Source organism: Myotis daubentonii, chromosome 5 (assembly GCF_963259705.1).
Source record: "Myotis daubentonii chromosome 5, mMyoDau2.1, whole genome shotgun sequence".
In the NCBI taxonomy this organism is placed as follows: domain Eukaryota; kingdom Metazoa; phylum Chordata; class Mammalia; order Chiroptera; family Vespertilionidae; genus Myotis; species Myotis daubentonii.
In genome coordinates this window covers 50762819-50782069 of record NC_081844.1, presented here as the reverse complement: position 1 = coordinate 50782069, position 19251 = coordinate 50762819, and the positions used below count along the sequence as shown (strand labels likewise).

General features: G+C 37.3%; 1 protein-coding gene across 1 annotated transcript in view; it reads left to right on the top strand.

The window, feature by feature from the left end:
* The first annotated feature begins 318 nt into the window (after positions 1–318).
* The window catches only part of MARCHF1 (membrane associated ring-CH-type finger 1), a 369429-nt gene continuing 350496 nt past the window's right edge, over positions 319–19251 (top strand). The window contains 1 exon segment of the mRNA XM_059697760.1: positions 319–521. The gene's annotated coding sequence lies outside the window, so the exon portion shown is untranslated.

Sequence of the window (19251 nt, the reverse complement as noted above, 5' to 3'; positions counted from 1 at the left end):
TTAGAGGAAGCAGTTGCTAATAAGGGCCTGTGAGACCTAGGTTTCCTTGGTTTCCATGACAGTTATTAGGTACCATCGAAATTGAGTTGTCTCCCACAATGCTCTTAGGGGAGAGGAGGTGCTCCAGTGACAAAGCAGTGCAGTTATGACTTGCAGTAAATCATCCTTCTGAGAGACAACCTCCCCTGGATTACTTGCCCTTGCATTTCCCTTACCAGTAGAGTCCCTAACAGTGTGTTTGATGTTTTAGCCAGAGACCCTGGCTTCTGCTGCACTAGTGTCTCAAACACTATTTTTCCCCTTTTTGTTTAGAGCTGAGCTTGGCAAAGCAAGGATATGAACAATTGTGCAGGTGGGCTACTCAGGGCGAGTGAAGAGATAAGGCATCCAATCAGGGACTGGCAACCTGCAGCCCTGCCAATATGCCCCTCCACCAGATTTCCATAATCCCAGCACGGGAGACTGCCAGCAATGGGAGAAGTTCCATGGGCAGAAACAAAGAGAAGAACAAGGAAGTCGAGGTAAGAGGAGGTTTGATTGAATAAAATGAGACAGCCAAGCCAACTGTAGCCAACGCTGCTCTTTGCACCACAGGATGTGGCTAAGGCTTAAGAGCCGCTGGGGTCTTGCTCTCAGTATGTAACTGTGGATTGATTGGAAGGAGATCATTTGGAACTAACAGGGACCTACGAAACGTAACCTCTAGTTTCTGAATGAGGAAAGGACTCAAACCCATAAGGATACTTGCTGCTTGACGGATAAAAACTTTTGCCTCTTTTTCTAAACAGGGTACAGGGTCACTTTGGTGCACTTTTATGGCTCATGGGGGACAACCCAGCTGTCCTGTGGACATTGCTATTGTCCACTTTCAGACAGCGGGGCTGTTGATACTTGCTAATGTTGCTCACTGCCCACTAAGCTGGAATGTTTGAAAATGACTCTCTTAACGAAGTGACAGAAACACCAGAGATATGACAGCTGTTTAACTGAATACATAACATGAATTAAGATGACATTTCACTGCCTCACAGGATCTATTGCTCTCCATATACACTCCCAGCACATGTCTGTGTATTAGTTTTGTTTGACCTGTTTCATCTTTTTCTTCATGAAAAAGCAGCACTATTGGAAACTTACATGGGCAAGAGAAATATAATAATTAACAGCTTATTCAGGCTTTATTTTACAGTTAAATATAGCAGCTGCTGTTCTAAGTTAAATTGCCTGAAAGATCAGATGCTGGGACCTTACTTCAAAGTATTTTAAGAAAATGATTAAGCAGACACAAGGATATTGGGTGAAAATAAAAATGTTGTTGTGTTAAAAGGGAATTTGAGATAGAATGCCAGAGCCTGTAATCCTCTTGTCTTTTTAATCTGTTGACAGTCCTCAGGTCTCCTTAACTTCGTAGAAAATGAGCTTTGCTACCTCCAGTCTCATACGTTCATCTTTTACCTACAGAATAGGTAGTAGGGGGCATAGAAACAAACCAAAACCAAGCAAAACAAACTATTAAAGGCAGTGGAATGTCAAGATTGACTGAGAGGAAGAGAATAATAAATTCAAGCACACGTTCATTTATAGCCTCTTTGTACTTCACTGGAACTGATTTTGAAATGTTATTGAAGCCCTAGCCAGTTTGTCTCAGTGGATAGAGCATTCAGCCTGTGGACCAAAGGGTCTCAAGTTCAATTCCAGTCAGGGGCATGTACCTTGGTTGCAGGCCCCATCCCTGGCCCTGGTGGTGGTGGTGGGGGGCGGGGGGGTGAGGAGGGGGCTAGCAGGAGGCAACCAATCGATGTGCTTCTCTCACATGGATATTTCTCTCTGTCTTTCACTCTCTCTTCCACTCTCTCCAAAAATCAGTGGGAAAATATTCTTGTTGAGGATTAAAATAAGAAATGTCATTGAAGATTAGTGAGATCTTAATGTGGCTAGAATTTGTATAAAACTTCAGGAGATTTGTCTGACTAATTTAGCTTGAAAGATACTTTACCTTAGTAATGCCCTTTCGTAGGCACAGTACATATTTCTGGAGTTACTAAAATGAAAAATCCTTGTAAAGTCAGGAAACTTACCAGTTTATTATTAATCAAAAATATTCTTTTAAATATTTTTCCTCTTTGACTTGGTAATGGGATTGTTAGAACATCAAAGAGCTGTCTGTTGAGTTTATTGGAATGGGGTGGAGAGTGGAGAACATTGACCACTTTTGAAACTAGGTTTGGAATTGCTAAAAGCAGATTTATAAATTTTATATATTGCTCATCATCTAGATCCTTTGGATGCATTTAAGATAATTTTGAAGGAAACTGCATAAGATGAAATTGGGTGATAGTTTTGACATCTAGAATGACCAGCATCTAAAAAATGTTTCATTTCGAGATCCCCCCACCATCCTTCTTTGGCATATGTCACTGCCAGAAATCTCCTGCTGCTGCTGTCTACTTGGTGATGAATAAGATAAAGGTGGGATGGCTGGCTTGTGTGACTTTTGAAAAAAATCAAACAAACTTGGTTGTTTTCCATGTTAGGAATAATAATGAAATTATTCTACCTCAAACATAGCCACAATCTTTATTCAGATATTGATGTTAAGCCACATTTTCAGAAATCCTCACAAATATTTTAAAGAAGTACCTATTTATGAACAGCTTCATTTCTTTCAGGGGCAAATGCACTTTAATATGTCATAGGGTGAATCGGTGGGTACTCTTAAAGAAAAATAACGTTAAATATTGGAAAAAGAAAGGAAGCTCCAAGCCTACATGTTATTTTTAAAAAGAGACATAGTTCTAAAAAAGGGAAGCACTTTTCAGGACTCAAATACTTCTTGATTTTCTATAGGATGGAGTTAAATATTTTTCTTTTTTGAAGCATAGTATTAAATCGTATTAAAGAGATCTCCTGTTTTGAAGAATTAAATAAATATTCTAACAGGGTTCTAAATGCCATTTAACGTGGATACATTAAACACCATCCACCCTGTGTCTTGGAAAGCAAGAGGAGTCTGTTCAGGACAAGTGGTGACTCTCTTTAAAGGAAGGTAGAACATCTTGTCGTCAGGTGCACTTTTTCTGATTGAGCAACTGAGACACATCCTCCTTTGAGCTTTTTCAATGTATTTTACTTGTCTTAAAGTTGTCAAAATAATGCGTGCACACGTAGAGCAAGCGATCCAACTTCAGGATTAAGGATTCGCTAATTTAAATGTTGAGCAAATTTAATTTGTTCTCTTAGAAACTTAGAGGCTCTTGAATATACTAACCTATAAACTTTATATCTAGTTTTTTAAATAACATAAAGAAAATATGAAACTATTATTATTAACTATTATAACACTCCAAAAGATCAAAGCTGAAAAAAATAGCATTAAAATTAAAAATAATAATAATTCTAACTCCAAGCTTTATAGTAAATATGCGTTTGACATATTTTGCATGGCATAACATTATAATTATTTAGGCATTTGCTTAATAACCCCAGAAGTGCAGAAAACAAACAGCGCATCACACCAGTTTGGATATAGTGGGGATTAATGTTTAGGTGAAGTATGCAGATTTATCTGCTAGAGACATCAGCTCTAGATGTTGTTCGTACAGTTAAAGGACAGTGCCTCAGACTTGCATTCCAGAGACAAGATTTTATTAGCACAACTCTATTATTAGATGATCAATCTCTTGTGAAATTGATACACTAATCAGAGTTTTGAAAGATTTATATATAATGCAGCTGATCAAATATATTAATTTATACCTGGAGATAATATTTTTTAGTGATAGAATGCTCGAGAAAAGTTCAAAAAAGGAAATTAGTAATCAGACTTTTCTTTGTAGCATGAAATCAATGAGGGAAATGAAATGGTTTGGTGTAGGGATATTATTATTAATCTACACCTTGGGAAAGCCACAACATTGGGAAAACCATGGAGGGAAAAGGCTTTGTAAAGAGGTTAGTAGCTCTAGCTCTAGATATCTCCAGATCTCTCCTTCTCTAGTTGAATACAGAGACTGAATAGTTTAGCTTCTTTAAATCTCATTTACCTACTTTTCTAAATAAGCCACTTTGCTACTGTTATCCATTTTCCCTTCTTTTTTTTAGATCTATTACCACATATTAGGCTACAATGAATTCACATTGGGGGTTCAGGCATGTAAGACCTGTCTCTTACAAGACTAATCAAATTCTTAGAACTTTCAACGTAACTTACTTTCACACTCTGTAACTGGAAATTCTGATTGTGTAAATTTAAATACTTAGTCGACCTCTAGCACATATTCCTTATAATGCTCTGGGATTGATAAGCAAATGTTTCTGAAGCCCACTCTATTTCAAACGTAGAGCTGACCCATGGATCCAGTCAAGAGTGCTGTTGCCACTTCATTGCATGTTGCCCTACACTGTTGGTACAGAGTTGGGAGTTAGACAATGGGAGTTACATCAGAGGAGAAAAGAGGCCATGAGGCCTTGCCTTCTACCCTTCCCTCATTTGCAAACTGACCATGCATGCCAACCATGCTTTACAAGAGTTTTTTGTGGGCAGAGGGAAGGGCAGAGAAGGAGAGTTTATATGTATATTTTTCCTTTACTGATTTCATGATATTTCTTTACTTCAGTTTTCCTCTTCTTTTCCAAAAAGAATATTAACTCTCCTTCCCTTATTCTGGGATATCCTTTCGAGGTCTTCTGTGTGCCTTTCCAATGATAGCCCATCGGGCCACCTTCCTTACAGTAGCTGCTGCTCTGTTAATTGGCAATCCTTTCATGAGCATCAGCGATGTGAAAAAGATGGTTCTTTGATATATATCCTTCATTTTAAGCACAGTGGATAAATTAAAGATTAACTCTATTTTTTAGTAGGAAATCATAAAAACTAAATAACACATTGAATCTCAGGGCCAGAGCCTCCTAATTTGAGATTAGACAATCTAATTTCAGATTCTACATGTTTCTTTACAATTAAGGTACTATAACCTTTTCACATTTCTTAAAGCTAAATTGATAGAATTAAAGTATCTCAAAATCAGAAAGTCCCTTAAGAATTTTTTTATCTTAATTCCACAATTAAAACCCATAGAGAATAAGCAACCTGTCTGTGTCACACCGTTGCTTAGAGGTAAAGTTGGGATAAAAACACAGGCCTACTAACTGCCAGTCTAGTGATCTTTTGTTTGTAATTGCATTTGGTAAGTTTTTTTCTCTCCAAGGAACAGAATTACTATCCCCAAATTTAAAGGGGCTGTCTAACCCTCAAAACTGCTAACCTCTCGATGGGGGGAGTTTGGATTTCTTGTTGTTATCTGCCCATGACTCAATATAAAATGGCTTCTATTTATAGAGTATAACTAGAATTAATCTCATTAAAGCTTAGAGAATAAGTTAAAATTAAATAATAATGGGCAAAACCATTTAGGGAAAAAACTAGACTAAGTGAGAGTCAGGATAGCTGAAATGGAGTTGTGGTCTCACCAAAGCCTTTTCACCTTAAGTAAGTTCCCTAACCTCTCCAGCTTGTCCCTTAAAGAAAAAAAGTATGTTTAATAGTGAATGTAGAAAAGAAGTATATTTACTAATATATCTCACTTCAAAAATATTATTTTCATCTGTTATTCCATTAGCATAATCATGTGGTCGTGCTCCACTCTGGGTGTACAATGACTGTGATTGTCTTCAAAGGCATGCAGTAGGTCCTGGAATGACATGTTTTATCCCATGTCATTTTGTTGTAACATTGATGAGAATACATGTTTATGTCAATAAGCCTACTATGACATTGGTTTTATTGTATGTCATTTCACTTGAAGTAGTTAAGTGAGGACTTAACTGTCTTTGGCTCAGGCAGCATAGAGCTGAGTAGTGAGGACTCACTTTCGTGGACATCCATTGTCTCTTCTGTGCATCATTCATTCTTCCTTCTGTAACGGACTCAGAGAACCAGCCCTGCCCATTCTCAGCCATGTGTTTCAGGGCGAGCCTCGGTTTGTTTAAATCAGTCAGTATATCATAGTAATTGGCTCAGGAATGGATACATAACTCCATCAAAATCAATGACACATGTTGAACCTTTTGGACTTTTGGGAAAGAGGAACCTTTGGTCCTAGAAACCTTTAGAATAGAGTTTCTCTTTTCTTCTGGATGGTTTGTATGAGGACATGAGGTCTGGATCTGGATATTGTAAAGGAAAAGGTTGGAGCTTCAGGGGAACCAAAGATGCCTTTGATGCTGAAGTTGACTTGGAAATAGGACAAAGAAAGAGAAAATAAGTTCTGAATGATGTTGGCAGAGCCACTTGGTCAGCCCTTGCTTGAAACCAACCCTTGTCAAAACCAAACAGCTTTCCAATGAAGCAATTCAATATATATTCTTTATTGTTTAAGCCATTTTTTGGATGTTATAATACTTACAACATAGCAGAGCTCTAAATGATTCTCTTTTGCTAGAGTGTATTTACAATAGTTCCCTGCAGTGTTACCTGTGCAACGACTCTTGGGAGATTGAAAATAGCTGGGATTCAGATAAAGCAATCACAAACATTCATGTATGAATAACCTTTTTACGTTTACCCAGAATGCTCTGTATTAATCAAATAAAATACATCTTTAGCAGGTGTGAATCCGACCTATAGAGGGAATGCTAGGGGGTAGAAAGGCTAATTCTCATTTTCATTGCTCCAGAAGAGCGATTTCCAATGACTCTCCTGAGTCTAAATTGAGTATTAGAGTCCCATGTGCTTAGAGTGAATTCCACTGAGTCTGCTAATAGCATTAAAATACTTTCATATAATGAAAACCAGCAAATTTCCATATTACTATTGGCTTTCAGCAATGAAATTAGCATAATTCACTTTAATTTTTCTTGTTTAAAACAGATGTTGTGGCTAATTGCTTTAGTAAGTAAGACTGAATAACACATTTATTGACTATTAAATGAAAACAATTAGTAATTGCTGGTACACCCTGATCGGCATTTTTTAAAATTGTGGGCTCACTTAGGCAGGCATATTGTTAAAACTACTCTCCTGGTGTGGGTTTTTAAAAAATTATTACATATTCATGGGTGATTTAATGAGACTCAGTGTGATCATCATGTTTGAAAGGTAGTTGAACAAAAATCTTGATGTAGAAGCGTCTAGGAGCATGGGAGGAGCAGATGTAGCTACACATGTTTTATTAATCAGGATATTTAGAACTTTCTGATTAGGTAACATTTGCCTCAGTTCTTTGCAGCACAAAGGGAGCTGACAATACCAACATGGATTTAGAATCGCTCATTTGAAGTTCCGCTGAAGTGGGATCATAGTCTGAGGGTTGCTTTCCCTCAGCTCATGCCTCCAAATATCACTCTGAGTCACATGCAGCAGCCTGCATAACCTTCAGGGGAGGATGAGAAATGACATCTATTCGATACTCATTCTCTTTCCTGTCTCTGCAACCCCATTAAATAATTGAAATAGGTGTGACATGAGGGTAGAACTGGTGATAAGACTTTACTGTTAAGCGAGAGAAAAGGACAGAATGGTCCAGAGTGCTGGGTGTCTGGCTTTTGGCTTTTGGCCTCTCACTTTTCACACTGATTATCCCATTCATCAAGCTGTGCAAATCTAGATATGAAAGGCAAAGAAGACAGTTGCAAAGGAATCTCTTTCGCCGGACCACTGCCAAAGAATACACCTTCTCTAATACAAAGGAACACTTTGAATTCTTTAGGATTTGTACTTTTGATGTCAACATCAAAAAGAAAATTTCTTAGGAAAAGAAGTTTGGCACCAGGAAGTCATTGGACATGCAATGCTGCAGGGCACAGAAAAGCTCTGTGTGACATACCGAGTGAACAACACATTTGTTCAGTGAGGCACCAGCTCTGTGTTTTCACAAATGTTCAGTTGGGTTTTTTGTTTGTTTGTTTGTTTGTTTTTTACAAATAGTAATTTTTCCTACCTGTAAACCTAAACAGCTTTACTCCTAAACAAGTTCCATACAGCAGTGTATGGCTATGGATGCTTTCTGGCTAAAAGTGTATTAATTTGTACAGACTTAGATCTGTAACCCAGTTTTACTTTCCATATTTATTCAAAATTCACTTTCATAAACTTAGAAAATAGGAGATTTGTTATTGTAAACTTTACAAAGCTTTACAAATTTAAATTCCAGCAATAAGTTTTATTTTAGTCTAAAGCTATTTTCTATATAACCACTTACTGTGAAACAACTACTGCAGTTCATTCAAGTTTTGGAAGAAGCAATTTCTTTTTTTTTTTTTTTAGTATATTTTATTGATTTTTTTACAGAAAGGAAGGGAGAGGGATAGAGAGTTAGAAACATCAATGAGAGAGAAACATCCATCAGCCGCCTCCTGCACACTCCCCACTGGGGATGTGCCCACAACCAAGGTACCTGCCCTTGACCGGAATCGAACCTGGGACCCTTGAGTCCGCAGGCCGACACTCTATCCACTGAGCCAAACTGGTTAGGGCAGAAGCGATTTCTGTAAACAGTCGTTCACACAGTGAAGGTTTTGCCTTTCCCTATCCATGCTACCATCTGACTCAGGCATTCAGATTGCTGTCCAGTGAGAGTATAATAGAAACTTCATGCTTTCGATTTAGAAGGAATCTCTTGCTTATTATATGACTGTCTATGTTGAGGCAGCAAAGTGGGGCAGGTACAAGCATGTGTCTAGAGGAAGAATAATTAGGCACAAATCTGAGCTTTGCTACTTCTTAGCTGAGAGACCTTGGTAAGCTTAGTTAACATTTCTGTGCCACAGTGTCATTATGTGTAAAATAGTGACAAATGTGAGGACTATCTCATAAAGTTGTGAGAATTAAAATAAATTGATACTTCAAGTGCTAGGAGATTCATTGAGACAAAATAAATACCATTAAGAGCTGGGTAAATAAAAGTGCTCAAGGAATTAATTCCCTATGTTGACTATATTTTTATCAACATATTTTATTTATAATGAATATGATTAAGTAATAGCTTCATTAATGATGAAGTGGTAAAATATTTATGGTTGCATGAAATCATCGATTGAGCTTTTTATAATAATGATGATAAAAATAATTAAAAGAAAAAGCTAACTAATTACTATTTGAAGTTTGTCAACTATTTGACCTCTAAGGGGATAGACCATGTCTTAGATAAGTGGAACCTAACCTTATGGCTTTTCTTTGCTGTCTGAACCTCAATCTCACAGCGCTGAACCAAGAATTTTCTAGTGTTAAAACTTTGTAGAGAAATACATGTCATCTTTCACTTCTGTTCCATTAACACTTTGCCAAGTGTTCTTTACTTACACTAATGTTTTTCAACATTTCATGGACTTTAAAATTTTTGCATTGTAAATGTCTTATTTTGATCATTTTTTTTACTTCATCTTTATGATGGCAATGTTCTTAATTGCCTTTTGTTTACCAACTAGTTAGGTATTATAAAGAACAGGTTATGCTCTGAAAAACTAAAATAGCCAATGATACTCAATAGGAAAGTTTGTTGAACAGTTACATGCACCGGATGATGTTGTGAATATTTGAGTACTTATGGAAATTATATATTTTTTTTTCACTTTTCTAAATCACAATAAAAATTTTTAACACAATAACATTGAGCTGAACAGCTTTTACATGATCATCAACTGCACATGATGGCTTTATTATAACTGTTGAACTTACAGCATTTACCTGAGGTACTGGCTTGGTTCAATTTGGCATGAGTTGTGCAGTGAAAAGTTTTTTTTTGGCTCCTCTTTGGGGATATCAGAGTGTGCACCATCAATTAAATTGCTTACAGTAGACATGCCTAAGGACAAGCCACTGCACTGAGTTTGAATTGGGTAAGAGAATATGAGACTAGGGAGTTTATTTACATGGGCTGGATAACACTATAGATGATATTTAATAGGGGTCAGTTGCTCTGCCTTTGTATAATGTCAACAGGGATGTAACTATTTTCTCCCCGGTTTTTCAAACTGTAGAAATCCTGGGGTTGGTAGCCCTGAATGTGGATGGCTAAAATGGGCTTTCCTCTTTCCCTGAAATTTTTATATATACATTTGTGGTTTTTAGCATGAACAGATAATCTCTCTGCCCAACCTGTTAAATAGATATGCTATGAAGATAAAGGCAACTTGACCTAATCCTGACACTAAACTCATACATAGAGTATATATTTCATATTTACCATCATCATTATTATTATTTTAGCTAATAATTATTGAATACGTACAACAGGAATTGTCTTATGTGCTTTTTATGATAACTTACAACTTCTCTATGAGATTGTACTACAGTTACTATTTCTGTGTAGTAAACTACCCCCAAACTTAATGGGTTAAAGCTATCATTTATGCCCTAGCTGGTTTTGCTCAGTGGATAGAGCATCAGCCTAAGGACTGCAGGGTCTCAGGTTCAATTCCAGCACATGCCCAGTTTGCTGGCTCGAACCCCAGTAGGAAGTGTGCAGGAGGCAGCCAATCAATGATTTTTTCTCATCATCGATGTTTCTCTTTCTCTTTATCCCTCTCCCTTCCTCTCTGAAATCAATAAAAATATATTTTAAAAAAAGGGAAAGCCAATTATAAAAGTACTAGTCTGAAAGCCAGCAGGTTTGAGACCCCCAAAGAACCAATTTTTTATGTTGAGTCTGAAGACAGGAAAAGACCTAATCCCCAGCTCCAGTGGTCATGCAGGAGGAAGGAGGAGTCCTTTCTTACTCAGCCTTTTGTTCTATTCAGCTCTTTAATCGATGGGGTGGAGGCCACCCACATTAAGGAGGGCAGTCTGCTTTATTTAGTCTAATGACCCAAATGTTAATTTTATCTAGAAACACCTTCACCCACACATTCAGAATAATGTTTGGCCCAATGTCTGGCATGCTTTGTTCTAGTCAAGTTGACACAAAATTAATCATCACAGGATCCTTTTAGCTTCTGCCTGCTCCCTGCTCCCAAAGCCAAGGCACATGTTTTGGGTTTTTATGGTAGCACCTTTCTTCCAGGCACCATGTGTCTGCTATAGTTATTATTGCTATATAACAAATTATTCCAAAATTTAGTGGCTTAAAACCAACAGTTTATGCTCATGAATTCTGTGGGTTGAAATTCAGACATTCTAACTAGGCTGGGGCACAGCAGTGGAGCAGAATTCCCTGCTGCATGATGCCTGTGGCCTCTGCCGGATTGATTTGAAGGTTGGAGAGAGTAACTCAACAGTTGGGAGCTGGGATAATCTGGTGGGTTGTTCATTCACTTTTCTGGCATAAGGATTAGGATGACTTCAAGAGTAAGACTGCTACCTGGAGCACCACACCTGGATCCGTTGTGCCCCTTGCTTTCTTCACAGTGTGATAATCTTGTGGTAGTCAAGTTTCTTAAATCGAGGCTCAGGGCTTCAAAAGCAAGTGTTCCAACAAGCAAGGAAGAAGGTGCATCCCCTTTGATGACCAGGCCTTGGAAGTCATGCAGCATTATTCTCACGGGACTCTGTCAGAAACAGTCACAGCTCAATTCATTCAAAAGGTGTTGCAGACCTTATCTCTTGAAGCAATTCATGTCAGATAACTTGGGAGCCATGTTTAAAACCACCACAATGGACACTGTCATTATCTTCATTTTATAGTTTGGGAAATATGGACTCAGAAAGGTATGGTACTTTTTCCAGGAATACACATGTAATAAGAGGCAAAGCCAGACTGTAAACCCAGGAAGTCTGACTCCAGAGTTCATGTTAAAACCACTAAATTACCTTGGTTTTTCCCATTGTGGAACATAGAAGGTGTGTTTTAGCATCTAGAACTTCTAGAGGAAGACTTACTTCCATTAAAAATTGTTAATTTACCCCGGCCAGCATGGCTCAGTGTTTGAGCGTTAACCTATGAACCAGGAGGTTACAATTCAATTCTCAGTCAGGGCACATGCCTGAATTGCAGACTTGATCCCTGGTGTGGGGTGTGCAGGAGGCAGGCAATCAATGATTCTCTCTCATCATTGATGTTTCTTGTATCCCCCTCTCCATTCCTTTCTGAAATCAATAAAAGTATATTTTTAAAAATAGTTTATTTATTCAACAAACTTTTAGTAATGCCAATAAAAGTCAAACACTGGCCGGGGCTCTAAGGATACAGTGGTAAATAAGAGGGACATCGTCTTTCTTAATGCAACATAAAATCTAGTTTCTCATTATCTTTCTCAGAACGTTTATATTATTTCTTGCAATAGATCCTTGTCATTTTTTTTTAATGTGAAGATTTATTTTTGCTAGAGGGTTAGTCTGTGTGGCTAGGGTGGGTCAATCACAGTAATGACTCCTGTTTATTTTTGTCTCCCTGTATTCTAGGCCTTTGGTAGTATCTCCCAACAATGTTTCTGGACTTGGCAAAATGCGACTTTTTTTTGGTCAATGTGGGTGAAGATAAAACTATGCAAGCTGAGCCTTGAAAAATACTTGTGCATGAGCATTTGCCCTCTTGCTTTTCTTACAAAGTGGTTAAAGCCAAAGTAGCCATTGGAAGGTGAGCGAAATGTAGCCCAGTTACCCTCATTGCCCCCAGGCAACAGATACGAGACATGAGTGGACAAGCCTAGTTGAGAGTATCTGAGTCTAATCCAGGTCCAAATAACAACTTCACAGAATGATAAGCTAAATAAATAGGTATTGTTTGAAATGTTTCGGTTGTTTGTTATGCAGCCATATAAAACTGCTCCAGTGATCTTCTTTAAAATAATGCTCATGTTTTCTGTTCTCGAGACTTTACACTTGATAAATATGTACAGCGTGTTATGAAAGTCTCTGAAGAGGTTAAGTGCAGATTTAATGCTTGCCACACCATTTTTTGAAGGATATGACAATCTATTTTAATACCACATTTACATATAGAAATCATCTTTCCCATTGCTAGATTGTTTAATTTCAGCTGCTAAATTAACTTTACAACCATAACAATGACACTGATCGTGACTAATTCTGATTCTTCTAAATCAAGCTCCTTAGATTTTTAGACCTAATAGAGCTCTTAAAATATATATTGAAGACTTTTTAAGTCCAAATATGTCTTACATTGAAAATAAAACTTATACTTAAAAGTAGAGGGTACTTTAAATTTTTTTATCATTGACGGCATTACAGATGTCCCCCATTCTTCCCTTTGCCCCCCTCTACCTAACTCCTTCCCTACCCCGGCCTTCATCACACTGTTGTCTGTGTTCATAGGCTATGCATATATACATAAAAGTTTTAAAAATTGAGCAATCCCAAATGCAAACTATAAAATCCTTTTGACAGAGCTCTTTCCTTTGGCTAGCTTATATTTCATTCTTTTTATATTATTTTGAATGACGATACAAAAGGTATGCATACTTCTTTAAAGTATAATATTGTGTTTGAAAGGCTCAATAGTGTTAGACAATTTCTTAAGAGACTGAGTCTTCTCATCTAGCCTCTACCTTTAAATACAGTAGTTGTCGAATAGATCTTACCATGGAGGGCATATTCTTTAAAAAATACTTGGGCAAAGACTATTCTAAGTCTTTTCTTTAAAATATATTTTTTATTGTTGATAGTATTATAGATACCTTGTATCCCCCCCCCCTTCTCCCAATCCCTACCCACCCCCTACCCTCCAACCCCCAGGTCTTCACTACCTTATTGAACTGCATCCATGGGCTATGCATATAAATATATAAGTTCTTTGGTTTTCTCTTCTTGTCCTAAGTCTTTACTTGGCCCAGTCAATCATCCCCTGGCTTTCTTATTTCTTTTATTTAGTCTTAGTTTCTTGAGCTCTACCCAAGTTCCACCTCCATGCTTACTTAGCTGCACATTTAGCCTCACTTTTATAGTGTGCCAACCTCCATACCTGCTCCCTTTTCACCTGCAAGCATTCCTTATGGAGAGACATTCCCTCCACTAACTTTGGTTCTGTAGAACCTTCAACAACAGGGCTAATCTGAGTGACAAATCTAATATGATAAGCTTGAACTAGTCCACTTGTAAAACATTACAATGAAGTTGTATATAATAAACTTGATGTAGACCTGGAGCATTAATAGGTCCCTGTAATCAATCATTATTTTCAAGACAGTAAAAACAGAGATTCAAAACATAGTATAACTTTACCAACTAAAAGTCTTGTCCCCAAACAAGTATTTTTAAAAAAATATATCTTATTGATTTTTTACAGAGAGGAATGGAGAGGGATAGAGAGTTAGAAACATCGATGAGAGAGAGAAACATCGATCAGCTGCCTCCTGCACACTCCCTACTGGGTTTGTGCCTGCAACCAAGATACATGCCCTTGACCAGAATCAAACCTGGGACACTTGAGTCCGCAGGCCAATGCTCTATCCACTGAGCCAAACTGGTTAGGGCCAAACAAGTATTTTTAAGACACCTACCAGGTACTTAACACCATGAAGATACTCATTCACATGCCTTGAGGCTGATTAAATTTGGGCTTGGATTCCAGCCTCTTTTTCAGGCCCACAGGCCTTTGATTGTGTGAGATCTACTGAACCCCGGCTCTGTTCTCATCATCTTCCTGCCTTCCTCATTGCCAAGTGTTGCTTACTTTGGAAAGGGGGTTTAATGAAAAACATGTGTGTCATTGAGTATAAATCCTCTTCTTATTTACTGGTTACCCAGGTAAGATTATTTTGAGATTGAGTTTGTTGCCATTCTCCTCTATTTTTCCCCCAAAAGTGTTAGAAACTGAAAAATTTCAGTATGTTGAACAGTATCATTTCCTCTATCATCCCATATTTCCACTCTAATCTACATATTTGTGTTGAGTGATAAATACATTGATTAAAAAGCTACATTGCATCAAATTTAATAAAAATTAGATCATAGAAACATGCAGCATAGATCATATATTTCTGTTTCATGTCATTTGTTTTGATCTTTTGCTCATCCAGATGGATTACAACATAAACCAGTTTGATCACTAAAGATAAATAATGGAAGGATGATCTTCCAGTCTGAGCGAAATCATTTTAACTTTTACATCAAATCTAATTCCCTGTAAAAGCAGACTATGTTAAATTAAACATTCCTCTTGTCTTGTCATATACCTACTCTACAGTCAGGAATCGTTTCCCCAAGCATCATTACTTTTTCCCTAAAATCTATCACCACCCCACCAGAGATCTCTTTGAACACATTTAAAGCTTCCTCGTTTAGCACAGAATTTGCTTTAACTGTAGAAAAATGCCAAAGGCCACATCACATTTCATGATGCTTCCTTGGAATGGTACTCTTGGATATGGAACTTAGGGCAATATATGAACATGCAAATATTTACCACAGTGATGGCAAACCTATGACACGTGTGTCAGAGGTGACACACGAAATCATTTTTTTTGGTTGATTTTTCTTTGTTAAATGGCATTTAAATATATAAAATAAATATTAAAAATATAAGTCTTTGTTTTACTATGGTTGCAAATATCAAAAAATTTCTATATGTGACATGGCACCAGTTAAGTTAGGGTTTTTCAAAATGCTGACACGCCAAGCTCAAAAGGTTCGCCATCACTGGTTTACCACATGTGCGTTTGAGAAAGGGAAATGTGCTCCCTGTTCCTCTGACAGTGTGTGAGCTCCATTCTTTTCTTAGGAATGCCTTCTTGTTCTCTTCTTGTCAAAGCCCTCAGAGAAGAGACGGCAGCACTGCAGAGCACCTGCCCAACCTACCCCATTGGGTCTCTGCTGAAAGCAAATCCCAGTCATGTGCCTGTGGCTAGGGGCAATGACTCTAGCTGCTTCTCCTATGTGAGTGCAAAAATCCAGGTTATTCTAGAATCCCTAAGTCCTGTAGACCAAGCACGCCACAGCACCACTTTTCTCTCCACTTTACACAGGCCAGGGGGAGCAATTAAGATTAGCCCTTCTAATTAATTCACAGTGTTAGACTCAGAGAAGTTGGATAAATAGTTCCTGAGCCAGGAAGTCTAAGGAGAGTCTGGGAAGTCTCTTTATTTTATGGCATTTTATTTTCCAGGACTGATTTCATTTCAGAGCTGTTTGTTGGATGAGGAGCAGTTGGAAGAGAAGTGGTGCTGAGTGAGAGAGGGAATGATTGCCAAGTGCTAGGATTTGGGTATGTGCATCTACAGTCTCTGGCTTCTCTTAAGTGCAGATAGTACAGTGTGCCCGCTGGGAAGGAAGCCCCAGAAGTGTAGGAGAGCAGAACGCATTTATTCAGTGCCTGGCCCAGAAGGAGCTCAGTAAATGCTGGTGAGGTGTAATGGTGTTTTTAATTAATGCTCTTTCTATGCATTAAATGCTATAAATATGATTTAATAACAGCAATACATGGAAAGTGATCAACATTTTCCAGTACTTTAGAGAAAAACACAATACACTATGGCAATTGTCTTTGCAATAAATAAACATGTTCCCAAATGTTGAATTTGAAAATTGCTCAGGTAGATAGCTTCATTTTCTTCTCACTTTATTTTTGTCCTATTTATATAACAGGAGTTTCTTTAAGTACATGTTAAAAATGCCTTCCAAAAAACAAAACAAGACTTATATTCCCTGGGTATGTACGGAGCATGTATATAAGACACAGTGAGTAGGGTCCAAGGAGCCTATAAGAGGCAATTAGCAAATAAAAGGATGCTCGTGAAGATGGATAAAAGGAATTTTGACTTTGATGCTATGACTAGTGAAGGCTTGTAGCAGACAAATATTTACAACATCCGATACTTGTTCCTGGGATGAAAGACATTTCCAAACATGTAGGGGGGACTCTTATGAATTCTTAATGGATATTCTATCAAGTAGAAACTTACTCTGAGGCCAGTCCAGGAATGACCACTGTGTTGGTTCATTTTATGTGTCAAATTGGATGATATTTTTTAATGAGATTAACTTTTAAATTAGTTAGTATAGTGTGCCCAGCTGGGCAGGAAGCCCCGGATCTGTAGGAGAGCAAAAAGCATTTATTCATTGCTTATTAAATTAGTAAAAAAATTGCTCTTATAATATTGGTGGGTCTTATTCAAGCAGTTGAAGGCCAGATCAGAACAAACAGGCCAGATCCATCAGGAGAAAATTCTCCATAGACTGATTTTGAACTTCATCTGCACTGTCAGCTTTCTTGGATATCTGCCCGCTGTACACTCTGAAAATTTTGGACTTCCCAGCCTCCATAAATTGCACAAGCCAATTCTTTATAATAAATCTCTTTAAGTATACAGGGTCGGGCAAACATTGGTTTTCAGTTGTGAGTATGCAAAACAGTTTACTCATGTATTGTTTTTTATTATTATATTATTTTCCATAGGAACAAGTGTAAACCTCCTTTTTCCTTATTTTGTATATTTTTGTACTGTATTTATATTATATATATATAATCATCTTCCATTGGTTTGTTTCTCTGGAGAAACCTGGCTAATACTACTACCAACAGCCTTTGAAAATTTCTCTTGGTTGGCACTAGCTGAAAGAAGGAATGGAGACCTAGAGAACTAGCTGGGTGACAAGCAGAAAGTGAGAGAGCAGGGAAAACATTGACAGCTGTGGCTTGAAACATTGGTCTTGTAATGTTTTGATTTGGCTAGTTATGCAAATCATAACTAGCCTTTCTTAAAACATGTCTTCACGTTTTAAGTGATTTGCCTTTCTTAAAACATGTCTTCAAAGTTAAAAATAAATGGACCACAAGGAGTGCAGTAGCATAGTGAGGTTAAGTATTGACTACTGATCACTTATATCCCCTTTCCTCCTGCTGCTTATTGCTCCTGACTGATCTCTATCAAGACCCAGGTTTGACTCTGTCAACACGTTAACTTAGTGAAAGATAATCTGACAGTATCACTCCCCTGCTTAAGTGACTTTGATTACTTCCCACGGCCTTATTTGTAAATCTAATTTTCTTGTCGTGGCACACAAGGCCTCTGAACCATCTAATTCCAAAAGACATTTCTCCTTTCAGGTCTCCCTAGGGTCCTTTCAGTCTCTGATTGCCGTGGTCTTATTGATCCGCTCATCGCTGCCTGGATATACGATTGTGCTGGTATTGTCCCCTCTCCCTTGGATGTTCTTTTGCTGTTCTTTGGTGGTTGAATTTCTAGGCCCAACTAAAAATAAGGAACTTAAGTGTAAAATATTTTCCCTATTCCGTAGAATCAGAAACATCCCTGTCTTTTAGCCATCAGAGCACTTTTTACGTGTCTGTGATCAGACCATCACACCAGTTTTTAGTAGATTTTGCCTCATCCAAGTCTGATTCTCCTGTGGAGCTCCAGGTAGACAAACCTGGTTGGAAACTTAATTATGCTGCTTGGTAGCTGTGCGACACTGGGAAGTTACTTCCTCACTGGGACCCAATTTCCTCCTCTGGAAAATTGTGAAAATAATAGTACTATTAGGAAAATTAAATGTTTAATTCATCAAAGTATTTAGAATGGTGCCTTGAATATAGAAGAATTTCTAAAATATTAGCTTCATTTAGCTATTGTTTCTTAAAGAAATATTAATAGTTATGTGCCATTAGTTATTCTTTATCATTATCATCATCATCCTTACAATTACTGAGTTCACATTTATTTTTGAATGGTGAACATAAATGTTACACAGATGTTCATTATGTTTATCGATATAAGAATTGCTTTGGTCATTAGGCTTAAGCACTGGGAAATTGGATGCTCAGTTTTCATTCCATTTATTAGGTAAAGAAATACAGCCTATAGTTATGAAAAGCATGCTTTATGCCCTAAAGCTGTTTTCCTTAATGGCTGAGAATTTAAATTACCCAATTAAAATGAAATAATATTTCCCATTTATGCAAAATAGCTATGTTTATAAAGACAACACATTATGAAATTACACTGGAAGAACCAATTTATAAATGGTGTAAGTATACATTTTTGTATTAGTGTGATATAGCAAATGTTAGTACAATTATGTATAAATTTAACCTTTGAAATGTTAGTAATCTCAACTCTTTGAAACAAAATCAATATAAATTTGCATGAGCTATATGTGTAGCATTCACTGTTAGTAATAACAAACAGCCTCAAATGCCAAATATATTTAAATTTTATATTTTTATGTTATTGTATCAGGTCAAACATCTCTCATTTTCAGATATATTCTAAATTATACTTAAACTTATGACAGTCACAAGTGAGAGTATGCCCTTTCCCGTATAGAGGTAATGCACATATTATTAAGTTTCAAATATAGGACCTATTGGGTGAGTCTACCACCATCTGCATTACATTTGCAACTTTAATAACAAATCATAC